This window comes from Schistocerca nitens, chromosome 6 (assembly GCF_023898315.1).
Source record: "Schistocerca nitens isolate TAMUIC-IGC-003100 chromosome 6, iqSchNite1.1, whole genome shotgun sequence".
NCBI classification, from domain to species: Eukaryota; Metazoa; Arthropoda; class Insecta; order Orthoptera; family Acrididae; genus Schistocerca; species Schistocerca nitens.
This window is the reverse complement of record NC_064619.1, coordinates 336,748,279-336,768,686: the sequence shown is the minus strand read 5'-3', so window position 1 is coordinate 336,768,686 and position 20,408 is coordinate 336,748,279. Positions and strand designations below refer to the sequence as shown.

The window sequence follows — 20,408 nt, the reverse complement described above, 5'->3', positions numbered from 1 at the left end:
TCCCTCTGGGGATTCCCACTTGAATTCATGAAGCATCCACATAGTATTTGTGTGCTGATCGAACCTGTTGGTAACAAGTCTTGCAGCCCATCTCTGAATTGCTTTGATGTCTTCCTTCAGTCCTTCCCATTGGGGGTCCCAGACACTTTGAGCAGTGTTCTGTGTGCAGTGAACTTAACTGATGACTCTCATTTTCTTAAAATTCTGTGTATTAATACTATTGTACCTATACCCAAGTTCTGTTTCGTACTACTTTGCAATGCTATGTTTAGATATTTAATTGGTGTGACTGTATACATGATCAATGCTTTCTACAACTGTGGTGATTTGTAAACAGAAGTTTTTCCCTCTCAAGGAAATTATTATATTCAAACTGAGAGTATGTTCAAGGATTCTTGAGCAAACCGATGTTAAGGATATTGATCTGTAATTTTGTGGGTCCATTCTTTTACACTTCTTATACAAGGAGTTACCTGCACTTTTTCCCAGTGGCTTGGTGGGACTTTGTGCTGAATGAGAGATTCACGACAAATGGAAGTGTGCTACACACACCAGCCATCTATAGGTAAGTTATTGGCCTTCCCTTATATTACATATTTTTCCATCCAGGAATTTCCATTATTTTTTAAATTGCTGATTTGGTTCTCTTATCCAGCTTTGTGATATTCAGATACATGTCCTCCCGGTCTTCTGACTTAGGTCTTCAGGCTTTCTCAGCGAGGCATCATCATCTTGGAAAATTGAATATCAGAAAGCTGGATAATCTGTGACAAAGGAAAGGGCTGGAGTTATTCCAGTATTCACTTGGGTGAAACATCACATAAATTCCACAGCAGCAAACAGGATTTAACACTGGGCAAGCTGAGCAGTAGTAAGGGGGAGAATATGGGATATGCACCAATATATAGACGTCATGCTCAGGGAGCTACTATTTCTAACCTGTCTATTGCCACTGCTTTAACCAGCCAAGACTGGAACTGAGTAGATGACATTTCATGCTCTCTAGCAGGATGCATCAAGAAGAAACTAATATCCTGTCGACTAGCCAAGTTTAATTGTCTCAACAACAAGGTGGGAATATTCATATGGTTGTTTAGAAGCAACTTAACAAGACCACATTGGAGGAACTTGGCAAGGGCTTCAACTTTAAAGTGACCCCCAGAAATGTCCCAGTTGCGGCTTTCATCAGTACGGTTGAGGAAGCGGCTCGAACTACCTACAAGTGAAGCCGAAGAAGTCCGACAAGAGACATGTATGGCGCACATCAAGACAAAGCTGCCTAATCACAGGTGATGAGAGGTTGGCTCACAAGCAACTCCAAGAAGATGACAGCACTGAGGTGTTGCTAGCAGATAAGAGGAATGCTACTGTCATCCTACAGAAACTAGGCTACTATGGCAAAGTTTGGCAACTTTTGTATGACCCAGCATAAAGACCAATAGAAAGGAACCCCACAAATAAGGTGGACAGGAAGACAAGGGCCCTTCTAAGTGAAACGGCATACCAAAAAGTTGTGAAGCAGTTGAGGCTAAAAGCTCCAGTACCACCTAGGCTTTATAGTGCCCAAGGTGCACAAAGAAATGATTCCTCTATGTCCAGTTGTTAGCAACATTGTTGTGGCCAACTACCCCACTGCTCGGCACCTGAAGAAGATGCTCTCACCAAATGTGGGCAAATGTGCACAACACATTCCCAATTGTGGTTAGCTTTTACACCGTTTCCTTGTTCATTTGGGCACCACTGAATGAATCATTAGAGCTGATTGGAGAAAAGTTTGACAGTGCTGTCCTGGACTTGTTTGGGCACATTTTAAGTTCAACATTACTTCCTACATGGGGGTAAATTCTATGAGCAAACAGAAGAGGTGGCAGTGGGCAGTCTGGTCCTGCCAATGATGCCAATCCTCTTTATGAAGAGATTTGAAGATGTACTTACATCAGCCCCCGATCAAGATAAGTGTTTCTTCAGATACGTGGATGATACCTTTGTTATTTTGCCCCAAGGCAGGGAAAAGCTCCTCGTTTTCCTGGAACATCTGAACTCGCACCACATTAACATAAAATTCACAATGGAAATGGAGAAAAATGAACGACTACCATTCTTAGATGTTATTGTCCAGAATAAGGCAGATGGCACTTTTAATCATAATATTTATCAAAAACCAGCTCTCATTGATCTGTACCAGCGAGGCCAGTAGGTGCCACCATCCAGTGCAGAAGAATGGTGTACTCAAAACTCTGGTTCAACAGACACGAATTCTTTTGGATCTAGATAACTTGACAACAGAGACAGAACATCTGCAGTCTGTGTTTTACAGAAATAGATTTTCTCCCAGAGATAGTCAGAAGACACCGCACCCTGCTTCTCCACCAAGTTGTTTTTTACCATATGCCGGACCAATACCTGCCAAAATCAGCAGAATTCCTTATCAAATATAATTTCAAGAGGGTTTTCTGCCCACCAACTGAGGTTAAGATTCTGTTTGGGAATGTAAAGGGTCGTCTAGGCCTACAGAAACTGGGCATTTCCCACATACCATTACCATGTCAGTGTGGTATGTCATTTATTGGCCAGTCCACCAGGGCTGTTGACATCAAGTGTAAGGTGCACCAACGGCATGCCAGACTCAGGCTTCCAAATGAGAACATTGTTCGGAATTCAATCATTCGATAAATTATGATGGTGTCAAGATTCTGACAAAGAAACCCAGGTACTAGGATAGCATTATTAAAGACCACTGAAATACTGGTCACATACAATCTTATCAGCTGTGACACAGGATATCAGCTTAGCACTCAGTCTCCTAAAGATGCAATGGAGGCAACATCCAAACTCTGGGGCAATAACTTTGGAAATGGTGACTGAGCAAATAACCTAACACAACCAACATAGGGCACAGGGGCAGTGGTACTTCAGAAGGCAAATCAAATACCTGAGGACAGTCATTTCGAGAACAAATGGCAATTTGAATGCCAGCAGCCAGAAAATTAGGTGACAGCCACCCTATCAGGCATGTATCTCGGACAGAGCACTTGAAATGATGGTAATAGAACAGCACAGACAGGAAAGCTTAAATAATGGCAATCAGAAGATTGAATGCACAGTACAATTTTGACATGGAACAGAATGTCAGATGACAAAATTATTATCCGATAGCAGTCAAAAAGTAAACGCACAGCTATGGCTAGGAAATAATATGGTTGCTGCTACTGACTGACTGGTGCGTATCTCGAACAGAACTTCTGGCATGGTGTGGACCGATGACGGAGCACCTAGCCATACACAGGCATAAATAATGGACCAGTTCCACACTGGATTCAGCCTCAGGGAGCACTTGATGAAGATTGCGAGTTATGCGATCAAAATGTTGTACAAGTACAATGCAGATTTCCTGCAGAAAACACAGTTGTCCACAAAGGCATTTTATTCCAGTGCTTTTTTAAGACCTTTTCTGAACTACCAACTCTTGCAGCTCTACTTGACTGTTAGCCAATTGTACTTGTTCATTTATGACTACATTGTACCATCACCTGTGTTTGTTGTTTTAGTGTCATGCATGTCAATGTGTGATCAGGCATATATATTCATGAACACTACTACTACCTCCCACTTCTTTAAAACATTTCTCAGCTTACTTATAACTCCACATAGCTCTATATACAGTATGTACCATTTATTCCTATTATAACAGTTTGAGGGTAAGTTTTCTTCTTCTTATTTTCCACTTTCTGAAGCTGTCTGGCACATCGTATCCCACCAAATGGGCTATCAATGAAACTGGCATCTCAGGGTGTGCACTCATTCCACTGCAAGAACCTTGACATTTACCAGTTCCATCAATCCCTCACCCTTACCAGAATGATCCTTCAAACTCATACAACTGAAGCTCAAACTATATTTGATAGCCTCTACTCTTTTTACAAAATCCTTTTAGATCACAACTTCTTTACTTCTATTACTGCAATAGAGTCTTTTGCCCTTCAACAGTTAAAACAGCATTCCCAGCATCATCTGGGGAAGTTGTCCCAGCTACTCCTGCCCTATGCCAACTTGGGATTACCTATAGCCAAGCAATAACATACCATTCTTATCCAATGTCCTATGTCCATCAGTCCCTTATAGCTCTTCGACCGTGCCTTGCTGATATGCTCCAGTTTTCATGTCTCCCAAAAACTTCCTCTAGCCTCCACAAAACACGTTATTCCTAAACACCCAACCTGTAACGCTGTTGTAAACCTTTCTGCCAAAATTCTGATCCCTGCAGAAATCTCAGTACTTCAAAGGACTCACCTCTAGCACAAAACCTAAATGCAACCATGCTGGATTTGTAAAGAACCTTCTTTCTTTTACCCGTTTTCTACAATAGAAACATTTCTTCATCACTTCTTCCACTGACAACAGCCAACTAAAATCCCACATAGAACCTTGTTTAAAACAGATCCAACATTTCTCCAGCTGTGATCCTCCTCCCCTACTGCCCGGTCATCCCTTAGTTATCTTCCAGGAATTCCTCAGTTAGCCGGCCGAAGTAGCCGTGCAGTTAAAGGCGCTGCAGTCTGGAACCGCAAGACCGCTACGGTCGCAGGTTCGAATCCTGCCTCAGGCATGGATGTTTGTGATGTCCTTAGGTTAGTTAGGTTTAACTAGTTCTAAGTTCTAAGGGACTAATGCCCTCAGCAGTTGAGTCCCATGGCCTCACCTTCCTTTCCTAAATCCCTCCCCAGTGAGTCCAACATCCTTCCTAATGAACCCACAGCTATCTAATCTCAAAACCGATCCAGATCTCATTGTCCTTCCCACAGACAAAGCCTCCTCTGCAGTGGTAATGAATCATAGTGATTATGTAGCTGAAGGACCCCACCAATTTTCTGACATATCTGCACACAAACTTTATGACCATGATCCCATTCCAAAAGTCCAACAGGACCTCCAGCAGCTCCTCAAGGCTTTAGGTGCATCCCAAAATATGACACCTGAATTCATCTCCCTCCTCACAACAGCAACCCCCTACAGTCCTACCTTTGACCTACGCCCCAAACTCCACAAACCAAACCATACAGACCTCTCCATTGTGGTTGGATACAGTGCTATCTCTGCGTTGGTTAACCAACACCTTCAAACCATTTTGCAGAGCCTCCCATCCTACATTCAAGACACTCCTCCCTTCCTTTCCACAGTTCCTGTCTCATTATCCCCATCTCCTTGTTGGTCACTGTGTACACTACATCGTTATACACTAACATCCCCTATGCCCAGGGCTTTGGGGCCATGGAACAATATGTTTCCTGACATCCTCCCGATACCAAACCCAACATCTTTTTCCCAATCTTCCAAGCCAAACCCATCCTGATCCACAATTATTTCATTTTTAATGGGAAAATCTATAAAGGAATCTGTGGTACTGCTGTGGGTACTCATATGGCAACATATGCCAAGTTATGTATGGGCCATCTGGAAGAATTCCTACCCATTCAACACCTAAAACTCTTCATTGGTTCAGATCCAATGATGACATTTTCATGATCTGGACTCAGGGCAGGGACAATGTTTTCTCCTTGCTCCATAACTTTGACATCTATCCCCGAATCCATGTCATCTGGTCATTCTCAACTAAATGAGCCACCTTCCTAGATGTAGACATCCAGCTCCGATGGCTCCATAAATTTGTCTATTTGTATCAAGTGCACCAACCACCAATAGTATCACTTTGACAGCGGTCACCATCTCCATGTCAGGAAGTTTCTTTTGTACAGCCTGACCATGTGTGGCATCTGCTATGGAAACAAGAATTGTTGAAATATACCAATAACCTTACCAGAGCCTTTAGCAGGTGCTATTGCAATATTATTAACAGACCAAAATTTAAACACATCATTGTTTGACCCTGCAGGAGGGGGAGACCCAATTCTATAGCAATTCTTATTCTCTTAATTTGGGCATCTAGAGGTTTACATTTTAATTCTGCCAGGATTTGGTATTATCTCACTCAATGTATATCAAGAAAGAGGGAAAATTGAATTATTTGGAACATTAAGTATAATTTATGCCAAATTATCAATTGGATTAATAGACAATGATTATTGCTATTCCAACAGGAATTAAGATGTTCAGATGATAACCTACATTTTATGGAACTAAGTTCAAGTTTAACCCACTGTCACTATGAGCTCTAGGATTTATTTTCCTATTTAGAATTGGTGGGTTAACAGGCCTAGCATTAACAAACTTATTATGTAGTAGCACACTTCCATTATGCATTATCTGTAGGAGCAGTATTTGCAATTATAGGAGGTGTCATTTAATGATATCTGTTATTTACAGGTCTAACTATAAACAATACATAATCAAAAATCCAATTCACAGTTATATTTATTGGAGTAAATTTAACCTTTTTCCCTCAACACTTCTTAGGTCTAGCAGGAATACCATGATGATATACTCACACTATCCAGACGCATATACATCATGATACTTAGTATCAAGTATTGGGTCAACAATTCCTATTGTAGGAATCATCATATTCATTGTAATTATATGAGAAAGAATGGTTACAAATTGAGGAATTATATTCAGAGCTAATATAAGCAGATCAACCGAATGATTACAAAATAGCCTTCCTGCAGAACACAGTTATTCAGAATTACCACTAATTTCTAGAATCTAATATGGCAAATTAGTGCAGTAGATTTAAACTCTACAAATAAAGGTTTAACCTTTTATTATAAAATTTATAATGGCAAGATGATCAAATTTATCACTTCAAGATGGAGTTTTCCCGTAATTGACCAATTGTCATTCTTCCTTAGTTGTTATTACTAATCACAGTAATTGTAGGTTATGCCTTAAGCTATATACTATTTATTGCCTATACAAACAGAAATACACTTCACGGAAATTTAATTGAAACCATCTGAACAGCATTGCCGACCGTTACTCTAATTTTTATTGCACTACCCTCGTTACACCTACTATATTACTTGATGACTCAGTAGATGCAATAATCACAATGAAAACAATTGGGCAGCAATGGTGCTGAAGATGTGAATATCTAGACTTTATAGATGTAGAATTTCCACCTATATAACCCCAAAGAAAGATCTAGAAAATGACGTGTTTCGACTACTAGATGTAGGTAATCGAGCAATTTTACCCCTAAATACAGAACTATAAGTATTTACAAGAGCTTCAGATGTTTTACATTCATGAGCAGTATGTGCATTAGGAGTTTAAATTGATGCCACACCTGGGCAATTGAACCAAGGAACATTCACAATAAATTGACCTGGACTGTTCTTCAGTCAATGCTCAGAAATTTGTGGAGCAAATCATAGATTTATACCAACTGTAATTGACAGAACTTTTAAACTTATTCATCAAGTGATTATCTACGACAATCTAAGGAGATAGTTAAATATATAACATTAGTGTGTCAATCTAAAATAACTAAATAATTAGTACAGCTTGAAACATTGAAAGTTGGTAAGGGTCACGTAAACCAAATAATAATAAACTAACACCTACTTCTGAGGGGGTATTATTAATCTAACTCCCTCAGATATCACTGCCCATATGATTCTCTCTAGTCATTATATTTTCAGCCACTTTAATTTTATTCAAACAAATAAACTTTTTTTCTTTTAAACCTAATCTTATTAAAAGAGCAGCAAGACCCGCAAACCAGACTAAAAATGAAAATCAATAAAAGGAGTACAGGAAGAGTTGTCTCAGATGAAGAAAGAAAGAAAATATCTGAAAGAATGAAGAAATATTGGGCAGACAGAAGAGCAAAACACCTTTCATATAAGAATAGCCTCTAATAATTATATTACCTAAATGTATTAAGTTATTGTCGAACCAAATTGTATCCATGTGTAACAACTTGTTTAGAACTTTGTATTTTTGACTACAGTGGTCCAATGAAGGCCATAAAATGAATAATAATAATAAAAATAATAATAAAAGAACAGAAAAAAGAGCAATTGAAATAAAGAACCTAACCAGAAAATGATAACAAATTTATTCTCAACATTTCACTCATCTACTAACCTCTTTAACGTATCGTTAAATTGAACTAGAACATTTCTAGGACTATTATTATTCCAACCACTATTTTGACTTACATCATCATGGATTAATATTATCTGAAACAAATTAAATTGAACTCTAAACAATGATTTTAAAACCTTATTAGGATCAAAATCCTTTAATGGAACAACATTCATCTTTATTCCAATCTTTATTATAATATTATTTAATGATTTCATAGGATTTTTCGATTATATCTCCACTAGAACAAGACATCTAGCAACCACTTGAGTCTCGTAACAAATAAATACCCCATCATACGGTTATAGTTGGTGGGGAGTTCAATCTTCCCTCAATATGTTGGCAAAAATACTTGTTCAAAACCGGTGGTAGGCAGAAAACATCTTCCGAGATTGCCCTAAATGCTTTCTCCGAAAATTATTTCGAGCAGTTAGTCCACGAACCCACGCGAATTGTAAATGGTTGCGAAAACACACTTGACCTCTTAGCCACAAACAATCCAGAGCTAATAGAGAGCATCATGACTGATACAGGGATTAGTGATCACAAGGTCGTTGTAGCTAAGCTCAATACCGTTTCTTCCAAATCCACCAGAAACAAACGCAAAATAATTTTATTTAAAAAAGCGGTTAAAGTGTCACTAGAAGCCTTCCTAAGAGACAATCTCCATTCCTTCTGAACTGTCTATGCAAATGTAGACGAGATGTGGCTCGAATTCAAAGATATAGTAGCAACAGCAATTGAGAGATTCATACCTCAGAAATTGGTAAGAAATGGAACTGATCCCCCATGGTACACAAAGCAGGTCCGAACACTGCTGCAGAGGCAACGCAAAAAGCATGCAAAGTTCAGAAGAACGTGAAATCCCGAAGATTGGCTAAAATTTACAGACGCGCAAAATTTGGCACGGACTTCAATGCGAGATGCCTTTAATAGGTTCCACAACGAAACATTGTCTCGAAATTTGGTAGAAAATCCGAAGACATTCTGGTCGTACGTAAAGTACACGAGCGGCAAGACGGAGTCAATACCTTCGCTGCGCAGTGCCGATGGTACTGTTACCGACGACTGTGCCGCTAAAGCGGAGTTATTGAATGCAGTTTTCCAAAATTCCTTCACCAGGGAAGACAAATGGAATATTCCAGAATTTGAAACATGAACAGCTGTTAGGATGAGTTTCTTAGAAGTAGATACCTTAGGGGTTGCGAAGCAACTCAAATCGCTTGATACGGGCAAGTCTTCAGGTCTAGATTGAATACCGATTAGGTTCCTTTCAGATTACGCTGGTACAGTAGCTCCCTACTTAGCAATCATATACAACCGCTCGCTCACCGATAGATCTGTACCTACAGATTGGAAAATTGCGCAGGTCGCACCAGTGTTTAAGAAGGGTAGTAGGAGTAATCCATCGAACTACAGACCTATATCATTGATGTCAGTTTGCAGTAGGGTTTTGGAGCATATACTGTATTCAAACAATATGAATCACCTCGAAGGGAACGATCTATTGATACGTAATCAGCATGGTTTCAGAAAACATCGTTCTTGTGCAACGCAGCTAGCTCTTTATTCGCACGAAGTAATGGCCGTTATCGACAGGGGATCTCAGGTTGATTCCATATTTCTGGATTTCTGGAAAGCTTTTGACACCTTTTCTCACAAGTGACTTCTAATCAAGTTGCGGGCCTATGGGGTATTGTCTCAGTTATGCGACTGGATTCGTGATTTCCTGTCAGGAAGGTCGCAGTTCGTAGTAATAGACGGTAAATCATCGAGTAAAACTGAAGTGATATCAGGTGTTCCCCAGGGAAGCGTCCTGGGACCTCTGCTGTTCCTGATCTATATAAATGACCTGGGTGACAATCTGAGCAGTTCTCTTAGGTTGTTCGCAGATGATGCTGTAATTTACTGTCTAGTAAGGTCATCCGAAGACCAGTATCAGTTGCAAAGTGATTTAGAAAAGATTGCTGTATGGTGTGGCAGGTGGCAGTTGACACTAAATAACGAAAAGTGTGAGGTGATCCACATGGGTTCCAAAAGAAATCCGTTGGAATTCGATTACTCGATAAATAGTACAATTCTCAAGGCTGTCAATTCAACTAAGTACCTGGGTGTTAAAATTAGGAACAACTTCAGTTGGAAAGACCACATAGATAATATTGTGGGGAAGGCGAGCCAAAGGTTGCGTTTCATTGGCAGAACACTTAGAAGATGCAACAAGTCCACTAAAGAGACAGCTTACAGTACACTCGTTCGTCCTCTGTTAGAATATTGCTGCGCGGTGTGGGATCCTTACCAGGTGGGATTGATGGAGGACATCGAAAGGGTGCTAAAACGGGCAGCTCGTTTTGTATTATCACGTAATAGGGGAGAGAGTGTGGCAGATATGATACTCGAGTTGGGATGGAAGTCATTAAAGCAAAGACGTTTTTCGTCGCAGCGAGATCTATTTATGAAATTTCAGTCACCAACTTTCTCTTCCGAATGCGAAAATATTTTGTTGAGCCCAACCTACATAGGTGGGAATGATCATCAAAATAAAATAAGAGAAATCAGACCTAAAATAGAAAGGTTTAGGTGTTCGTTTTTCCCGCGCGCTGTTCGGGAGTGGAACTGTAGAGAGATAGTATGATTGTGGTTCGATGAACCCTCTGCCAAGCACTTAAATGTGAATTGCAGAGTAGTCATGTAGATGTAGATATATGATTAACATTTATGTTATTTGAATGAATTAATCATACCAACCACATATTTACGTATCTTGTACTCCAAGATATACTGCCTGCACTATCATTTATAGTATTAATTGAAACAATTAGAAATGTTATTTGATCAGGTACACTAGCAGTACAACTAGCAACAAATATAATTGCTGGGCATTTATTACTAATCTTATTAGGAAATACAGGAACATCCATAGCAATAAATGTAATCTCATTGCTAATTATTGGACAAATACTTCTATTAATTCTAGAATCAGCAGTAGCTATAATCCAAGCTTACATTTTCTCAGTCTTAAGAGCTTTATATTCTATAGAAGTATATTAAACTTTTGTTAACAAGGGGACTGATGACCTAAGAAGTTAAGTCCCATAGTTCTCAGAGCCATCTGAACCATTTTTTTTTTAACAGCATGATACTGACACTTCGTAGGTGTAGCTTATTAGTCCTATGCATGTCAATTTATTGATGAGGTAGATAATTGTTTTTCTAGTATAAATAGTACATTTGACTTCCAATCAGAAAGCTTGAAATAAATTGAGAAAAACAATCCTAGCATTATCTACAAGAGTTTTCATTAATATTATTATTCCAATAATTGTCATAATCCTTGCAATAATTCTACTGTAAAAACTAATTAATGATGTAGAAAAAAGATCACCATTTGTATGTGGGTTCGATCCAAAAAGATCAGCATGAATACCTTTTTCCCTTCGATTCTTCCTAATTGCCATAATTTTTCTAATTTTTGATGTAGAAATTGCATTCATTCTGCCAATTGTAATTATCGTTAAAACATTAGATATTATAATCTGAACAGTATCAACAATATTCTACTCCTAGTACTTTTAGGGGATTAAATCACGAATGGAATCAAGGAGCTCTGCAATGAGCAGATTAAAAGGGTTGTAGTTAAGTGTAACATTTGGCTTGCATTCAAAAAGTATTGATATTATCAATCAACCTTACACAGAATAAAAAGCAATTTATTACAGACAGTTTTGACCTGGAAGCTTGGTAAATATTTATCCTCATTCTGTTTTAATTCAAGTCAAAAAGAGGTGTATTACTGTTAATAATATAATTTAACTACAAAGTTCCAATTAAGGAAATGTAAAGCCAATATGAAAGTTGCTAACTTGTTATATTAGCAGTTAAACTCTGTTAACATTTCTTTTATATAGGCCTAGTTTAAATAAAACATTACATTTTCACTGTAAAAATAATATAATCTATATTTCTAAATACTTAAAAATAAAAATATCTCTTTAACAACTTCAGTGTCGCACACTAATTATAAGCTATTTAGGTATAAGAAAAATAATACTACTAAAATAAATCTTCAAAAAATACAAGTGAAAAGATAAATCTTAAAATTTGAGTCATATCATCCATGAATATAACTAATCAAATAAACAAATAAGCTATATAAACCTTGACCATCTAATAATGTACCCCAACCATAATCAAAAGACTTTGATGAATAAGAACCTAACTTTAAAAGTATATACCTCTAATAAATTTAGTTGAAAGAAAAGGTATAAATTGCATAGAAACTGAAAATCTAACAAAAGATTATACATGCAAAGAAAATAAGTTGTGGGAGAAATGAAACTTAGAAATAAGATAACCCAAATAAGAACCTAAAACAACAACACTAATTGTTAAAAGTATCAAATAATAAGGTTAACCAATTACATGAGGAACAGGAAAAATCAATCAAGATAAAAGGCTACAACCAAAAACAGCAGCAAACAATAAACCAAGTGTACCAAAGGAAATATAATAACCCATGTTATGAAAAGAAAATCTTCAATAAAAATTATTGTCTCCCAACATTGAATAATAAAATAAATGAAAAGAATAAGAAGCAGTTAAACCTCTAGAAAAATAAATAAAGGAAATAATTAAACAATTAATCCATCTTAAACAAACCATCTCAAACATTAAATCATTTGAATAAAATCCAGCTAAAAAGGGCACCGCAAAGTGGGGTGACTTTGAACATTTTAAATTCATTTTTATAAATTGAACAGAAAATTCTTAAGATATTGACATGAAATCTTTTGGGAAGTTGCAAGAGGGGTTGCTGACTATGGTAAAGCACATTATACATTTTTATCCCCCATGCTTAGTTTATTTTCTTTTAATTCTTCACTGTTCAATTTCACCCCATGCGTTGGGGTCACTTTGAATATGGAAACATTTCCCTTTTCCTTGGGAGTCATGTCAATTACCATTAAATGACACGCCTATCATATGAAACAGCATGGTATATAAATGTAGTTTTGAAAGTAAGTTATTTAGAAAAATTTGGGTTTTCTTTAATGACCTGAAACTTTTCATACGATTACTGCTTGATTTTGCTAATAATGGAAATGGGTGCTGAGCTACTTATGAAAGAAGAAAATTATTTAAAAACAGATCATTTGAAAGTAATGAAAAAAAGGTTGTCACATTTTAAAGAAATACATCTGTAAACACTAACGGAAAGGAAGTCATCAGGAAAGAGTGCCTACTGTTGCAGGTGTCATAGACATCAAATTTAAACCCAAAATGAAGCCTTCCCCTTCCATCTACCATAGGATTAGGTAGAATCCCACAAGTATCATCTTTCTCAAAACCTGACACATCGCCGGCCGGTGTGGCCGTGCGGTTCTAGGCGCTTCAGTCTGGAACCGCGTGACCTCTACGGTCGCAGGTTCGAATCCTGCCTCGGGCATGGATGTGTGTGATGTCCTTAGGTTAGTTAGGTTTAAGTAGTTCTAAGTTCTAGGAGACTGATGATCATAGATGTTAAGTCCCATAGTGCTCAGAGCCATTTGAATTATTTTTTGAACCTGACACATCAGGCACATTAGGCCACACAGAAAACTTCGTTTGATTCCACCTTGGAATGCCATTTCCTCAGAAATGTAATTTCATCATCAGTGATAACATGTCCAACATAATATTTTACACTTTTATTTGAAGAAAACGTCACTAAAACATATTTCCCATAAAGGTGATGTGTCAAAGAATATGGAAGGCACTGTTCAAAGTCACCCCTTGAAAGACAACCATTCACATTTTACTTTTAACGTCGCCAAAGAATAAATACGACATTTTATGCTTACTGTAAATGCCCACAAAATGTTTCAAATTCTAAACTCAAAAATGCTTTTAATAATAGGCAAATGTCTTTGCAGTTATGAAGAAGTGAAAGGCATAACATTCACAATAGAACCTATAAAATGAATATCCTGAGAATCCTTAAAATTATGAATTATTGAACCTGCTCACATAAATGACAACACCTTAAATAAAGCATGAACCAATAAATGGAAAAAAAGCAAGTTTTGAATAATCCATTGCCAAAATTCTCATTATTAAATGAAATTGTCCTAAGTGGAAGGAGCAATAATCTTTCTTACATCAAACTCAAAATAAGCCCCTAAACCAGTCATAAACATAGTCACACAACCAATTAATAATAAAAACCAACCACAATTATAAGTCTCTAATATTGGTCTAAAACAAATTAATAAATAAACCCCAGTGTAGAAGAATGAACTAAAGCAGACACAGGAGTAGGAATAGCCATAGCAGCCGGAAGTCAAGAAAAAAAGGGATCTGAGCTTTCTTAGGTGTAGCTGCTAAAACAATTAATATAGTAATAACCTTTATCTCAAAAGAACTTCAGATAAAATCGTAGTAATAAAAAAATTACAACAACCAGAATTTAACATTCAGCCAATAGAAAGTAAAATAGCAACACTACCATTTCGTTTAGACAAAGCAGCAACATACCCACACTATAAGGCTTTACATTTTGATAATAAATAACCAAATAATAAGAAACCAAACCCAAACTGTCCCAACTTAATAAAATTCTAACCAAATTCAGACTAATAATGAAAAACCCTATTGAAATAATAAGAATTAAAACAATAATAATAAAACAATTCATATTCTTTTCACTGGATATGTAATCCTCTCTTTAATAAATTACCAAGAAAGGAATATATATAACAAAAGACACAAATAAGAGACACTGAAACCAAAATTAAAGTTATTACAACTGTGGTGTCGATCCATGGATCAATAGGCCAAAACATCATATGAGTATTATGTCTTCGGTTGGTCTTTGTTTTTTATTACTTCCGGGACCTGAGTTCCTGCCTAGTCTTCGACCTGTATGTTTGTCATGTAATAAAAATATTGATGATTAGAAGAGAGAACTGTGGTCATTACCTTACCACCTTGATATCTCCTTCTGTGGTAACCCCGAAGTTCGAATAATATGTCGAACCGAGTACAAAGTGACTACCACGCCGGCTTCTGCATTCTGCATGGACCTTTGTCCGCTACACAATGGCCTTCTACAACATGTTGTCGCCGCCCAGTTTTCACCAGCAACAGCAGCTAAATTCAAGCATGCCAGCTGTAGTCGGTGCCGGACATGAATTTCCGCAGTCCTATAGCCTCGAGAACCCAGGGACCTCATCAAGTGCAGTGGTTTTGAACATGACGCCAGCGATCTCCGACTCCGGCTTTGTTAGCCCTGAAGTGCTTCAGTTTTCGCCGCACAGCAGTACAAGAAGCCACTACACACTGATACCGAACCTTAATGCAAGTACTGTAAATAATGGGGAGCATAGTTCTCATAATGTGCCACAACAGGACGCCTTTTTGAATGTGCAAGCTCCACGTGTGTATCACTCCGTGCCAGTTGCACACTACGTGAACGACATTTGCCAGCCTGTTGCTCCAAGTGTTCATCAGTGCAGTAATTTGAGCGCGTCAGGTTCCACCAAGCTCATCAGTGACTCTGTGAAGGACAATTTCGCTGCAGATGTGGAAGACCAATTGCATAATAACCTGTCGAGCAACCACCGTAACCACTTTGCCTTTCTGCCGCAACAAACGGTCCCGCTTCGCTCCACGCTGGGCTTCCTGCTAACGGATTTCACTTCCCCTCCAGCTACTATGAACACAGCTGGCACATATGCTTCCTCTCTACCGCCCTCACGACGCAGAGTTAACTTTGACTTGCCTACTCCTGCGTCCGCGAGTGGCTGCCCGCATTCTTTTGACTGCCAGTTCGTCAAATCTACTGAAACTTCTGGCATTCAAACCTGCCCACCCAGAATTCTGGTTCAACCTGGTCGAGCAAACTTTCAGTGTCTGTGCACTTGATGACAACGCCCGTTTCACATGCCTCATGAACCACCTCCACGACCGTGTCGACTTAATTTATGACCTGGTTAAGTCACCTCCAAACGAGAAGTATGCTACAGCTAAACAAGCAATACTGGAACGGGTCTCCAAGACAAGAAGAGAGAATGTTTGACAGCTCATCTAGGAAGAACGCCTCGGCGACAGATCTCCGTCCCAGCTGTGGCAATGCCTTCGACTTCTCGTCGGTGAATGCGACATGCCGGACGCCATGCTCACCGAGATTTGGATGGAAAAGCTGCCTCTGTCTGTCCAAACAGCCATCTCCGCCTACGAAGATAGGCCAAATTGCAAACACTTGCGCGCCGCTGACCGAGCTTACTCTGCTCTACTACATGAACGCCGTTCCCAGCTGTCCGGCAGCTACGCCAGTTTCCAACCACAACCAGGGGCCCAATGTGGATGCCCCATTAAACCTAAGTCTGTCAAGCTCGCCGCACTACCGACACCTTCACGTCTGCACAACAACAGCACATCTGACTTCGCGGAAGATCCTGTGCCGCCGCCGTCTGACCACTCGCAGGAGCAGATGTCCGCCCATAAATACTGTTTCTTCCATGCAAAATTCGGGGAACAGCCTTGCCTATCCACTTCATCACAAAAAGCGACGGCACCTGGAGTATGGTTGGCGACTATACTAAGTTGAACTCTCATACTATCATAGACAAGTACCCGGTTCCTAACGTCACGGATTTTAACCATGCTCTTGCAGGCGCCAAATATTTCTCGGTAGTGGACTGTAGGAGGGCCTATCATCAAATTCCGATGGCACCAGAGGATATTGAAAAGACAACTGTTACAACACCTTTCAGCCTTTTCCAGTACCAGTTTGTGCCCTTTGGCCTCCGCAACGCTGCACAAACTTGGCAGAGATTCGTAAACAAGGTGTTGTTTCATCTGGATTTTTGTTTCGTTTACTTGGACGACATTCTTATTTTCAGTCCTACTTTGCCAAAGAACAAGGAACATTTGCAGATTGTTAAAGACACTCTTATCGCTTCCAGTATTGAACTGAATAATAAGAAGCTCCAGTTGCACCAGACGTTGGTAAGATTCTTAGGCTACATCGTGTCAGCTAAGGGCCTCACTCCTCCCAAGGATAAAATCAAACCTGTTTTGGATTTACCATGCCCTCACTCATTTAAGGAGCTGTGCAGGTTCATCGGAACAGTTAACTATTATAGGAAGCACTTGCCTGCCGCAGCCGAGGTTCAGGCTACCCTAACAGATGCCCTCGCTGGCAAAAATACGACCAGTATCCACCTGGTCCCATGGACCCCTGCCATGGAACAAGATTTTGACAAACTGAAGCACCTACTAGGAAATGCAGTGACTTTTGCCCACTCGCATCCGGACGCTACATTTTTTATTACTGCGGATGCCAGTGATACCGCAGTAAGTGCTGTCCTCAGCCAAAGGGTCAGAGATACTACCTCTCCTTTGCAGCTCTTTTCTAAGAAGCTCAATGGCGCTCAAAAAAGTACTCAGCGTTTGATAGGGAGCTCTTGGCAGTTTACGAGGCTGTGAAATACTTTCACACCGAGGTTGAGGGTAGGGACTTCTACATTTTAACCGACCATAAACCTTTGGTTGCTGCTATAAAGAACCCCCTGACCGACCCTCCACCTAGACGCTTCCATCATTTGGACTTTATATTGCAATTTACCTCTGACATACGATACATCAAGGGTGCAGATAATGTGGTCACAGATTTTTTTGTCTCGTGTCGGCGCTCTCACAACTCTGATAGACCTCTCTAACTTGCCTCAGCTGCAGTGTGCTGACATGGACACTATGGACCTTATTTCCAATCACAGCTCGTCACTCAAACCTGTGCGATCCACCTTTCCCAGTGTCATAGGCGAGGTTTGGTGTGACGAATCAACTGGTATGCCACGTCCCTTCATACTCAAACCTCTACAGAGACAAGTGTTCGACAAATTACATGACCTAGCTCATCCAGGTGTGAGAACCTCTACCAGACTTATTTCAGAGCACTTCGTCTGGCGCGACATGCATCGCGACTGCCTAGCCTGGGCCTGTGTCTGCATTCTGTGCCAACAAAATAAAAGTTTCGCGGCACACATCACCCCCACTAGGCAGCTTCATCGCTCCTACCAGTCGCTTCCAGCATGTTCACATCGACTTGGTGGGCCCCCTCACCCCCTCCGAGGCTTACAGATACGTGCTATCTATTATAGACAGAACCTCTCATTGGGTGGAAGCTGCCCCGCTACCCAATATTACATCCAAATCAGTGGCATGATCCTTCATAGACACTTGGATTTCATGCTTTGGCTGCCCTGTTTACTTGACGACCGACCAAGGCCGTCAATTTTAGTCTGCCTTGTTTTCTGAACTATGTAGGCTGTGTGGCATCAAGAAAATTCATTCAACAGCATACCACCCCCAAAGCAACGGCCTCGTGGAACGTTGACATAGGACGCTTAAGACAGCCCTACATTGCCATGGCCTCCTTTGGACGGAATCCCTGCCATTTGTCTTACTCGGTTTGCAGACCACTTTCAAGGAAGACCTTAAAGGCTCAGTGGCCAAGTTCGTCTACAGCCAGTCCCCAGGCAAACTTGTTGCTCCTACTCCAGTCGCCAAACTGTCCGAACTGCTGTCCTTGGTAGAACGGATGAGGTTACACTGTAACAAGCTTCAACCCCCACCCCCTTCCAACCACACTCCGCCACACACATATATTCCCAAGGCGCTCGACACTTGCGAATTTGTGCTCCTCCATGATGACACTGTAAAAGCCCCGTTACAGCCCCCTTACACAGGCCCGTACAGAGTTGTCAAATGAACCATTAACACAATGGACATCGTAATTAAGGGCTCAGTAACTACTGTCTCCCTGAACAGGGTAAAAACCTGCTCACATTGAGTTTTCCCCTACCTCACCCACCGTTGAAGAGACCTCACTATCTGACCACCCTCGGCCTTCTTCCTCTGCTCATTATTCGAGTAAACTCATGCCTACACTGGCCCCATCAATGAGCCCAAACTCATTCCGGGGTTTTCTGCCTTCCAGCTCCCATAGCAGAGGTCCCAGCTCCCAGGGCTCTAATATAATAGTTCCATCTTTGTGCGACAGCACAGCACGCAGCTCTTCTAACTAGTGCAGCCCGCAGGTTCCTGCCACGCCCACTCAGACCTCACCATCTGACACTCACCCCTCTAATCGCAGCACACCGCCTTCACTGTGCTACGGTTTCCCCAGCGCACCGGCTCAACATACCTCTCCGTTAGCAGGTGCCACTTACGAGCTCTCTACCCATGTTCATCCTAATGACATTTGTGGTTTATCTGTCGTCATTAGTGGTGATACTGCATTAGTGCTGCTGGCGTGTGACGATTCATGTGACTTGTTAGGTGGTGTGTCACAATGTGTAGTGAAGCTTTTCAAAATCTCTCGAAGTGCTACGTGTGGCAACCTACGTGCTTACGTTAGGCCAAGTGGAAAGGTGATCATTAAGTTCCCTGCCAACGACACCCTTCCACACCAGTGCTCCCGCACCGGCCGATGACTGCGACCGCCGATGTCGCTTCAAGACTTCAGAATCAGCAATCCAGGATTTGCTCCACGCTCTCCTCCCACACGGCCCATGCTGTTAGATGCAGAGGAACTCACTGTAATGCACTTACACTCTCGCCAACTCCTCCCCCCCCCCACCTTCGGGTACGTACTCCATACTGAAGGGGGGGAGGGGGGGGCGCGATGTGGCGTCGATCCACAGATTGATAGGCCAAAACATCATACGTGTATTATGTATTTGAGTTGATCTTTGGTTTTGTAACTTCTGGGACCTGAGTTCCTGCCTAGTCTTCGACCTGTACGTTTGTCGTGTAATAAAAGTATTGATGATTAGAAGAGAGAACCGCGGTTATTACCTTACCACCTTGATATCTCCTTCACAACCATAGAACCATTTAAATTAAAAAGCTCCCACTCAACAAAAACTCTGTAATAAATTATTAAATAATAAATACTCAAAATAAAGATAATAAGTTCTTGAAAAAAATAAAGAAAGAAACTCAATGAAAAAATAGAAAACAAATACACAACCCTACAGGAAAAACTTCATATCACATATTCCACAAAACAATATTTTAATTAAAATGCTTAAGCAATTTTAAAAAAAAGAAATACTCACTCTTTAAACAAAGAATATTTAAAGGTAATCAATGTAAAAGTAAAAGATGATACTCTCGAAAATAACCAAGAGAACAAGTATAAACACCAGAATAATAATTACCATGTTGAGAGTAAGAATATATGTACTAAGTACAAACAGCTCAAAAAAAAAATATAAATAAATAAATAAAAATAAAATAAAATAAAATAAAAAAATAAATAATAACAATAAAACATCTAAAACAAGATCAAGATATAATTCTATTTAACAATCTCATCT

The 20,408-nt window shown here is 39.9% G+C and overlaps 1 pseudogene; it reads right to left on the bottom strand.

The window, feature by feature from the left end:
- Nucleotides 1–19,987, bottom strand: part of LOC126263353 (NADH-ubiquinone oxidoreductase chain 5-like) — a 28,152-nt pseudogene extending 8,165 nt beyond the window's left edge.
- Nucleotides 19,988–20,408: the final 421 nt, after the last annotated feature.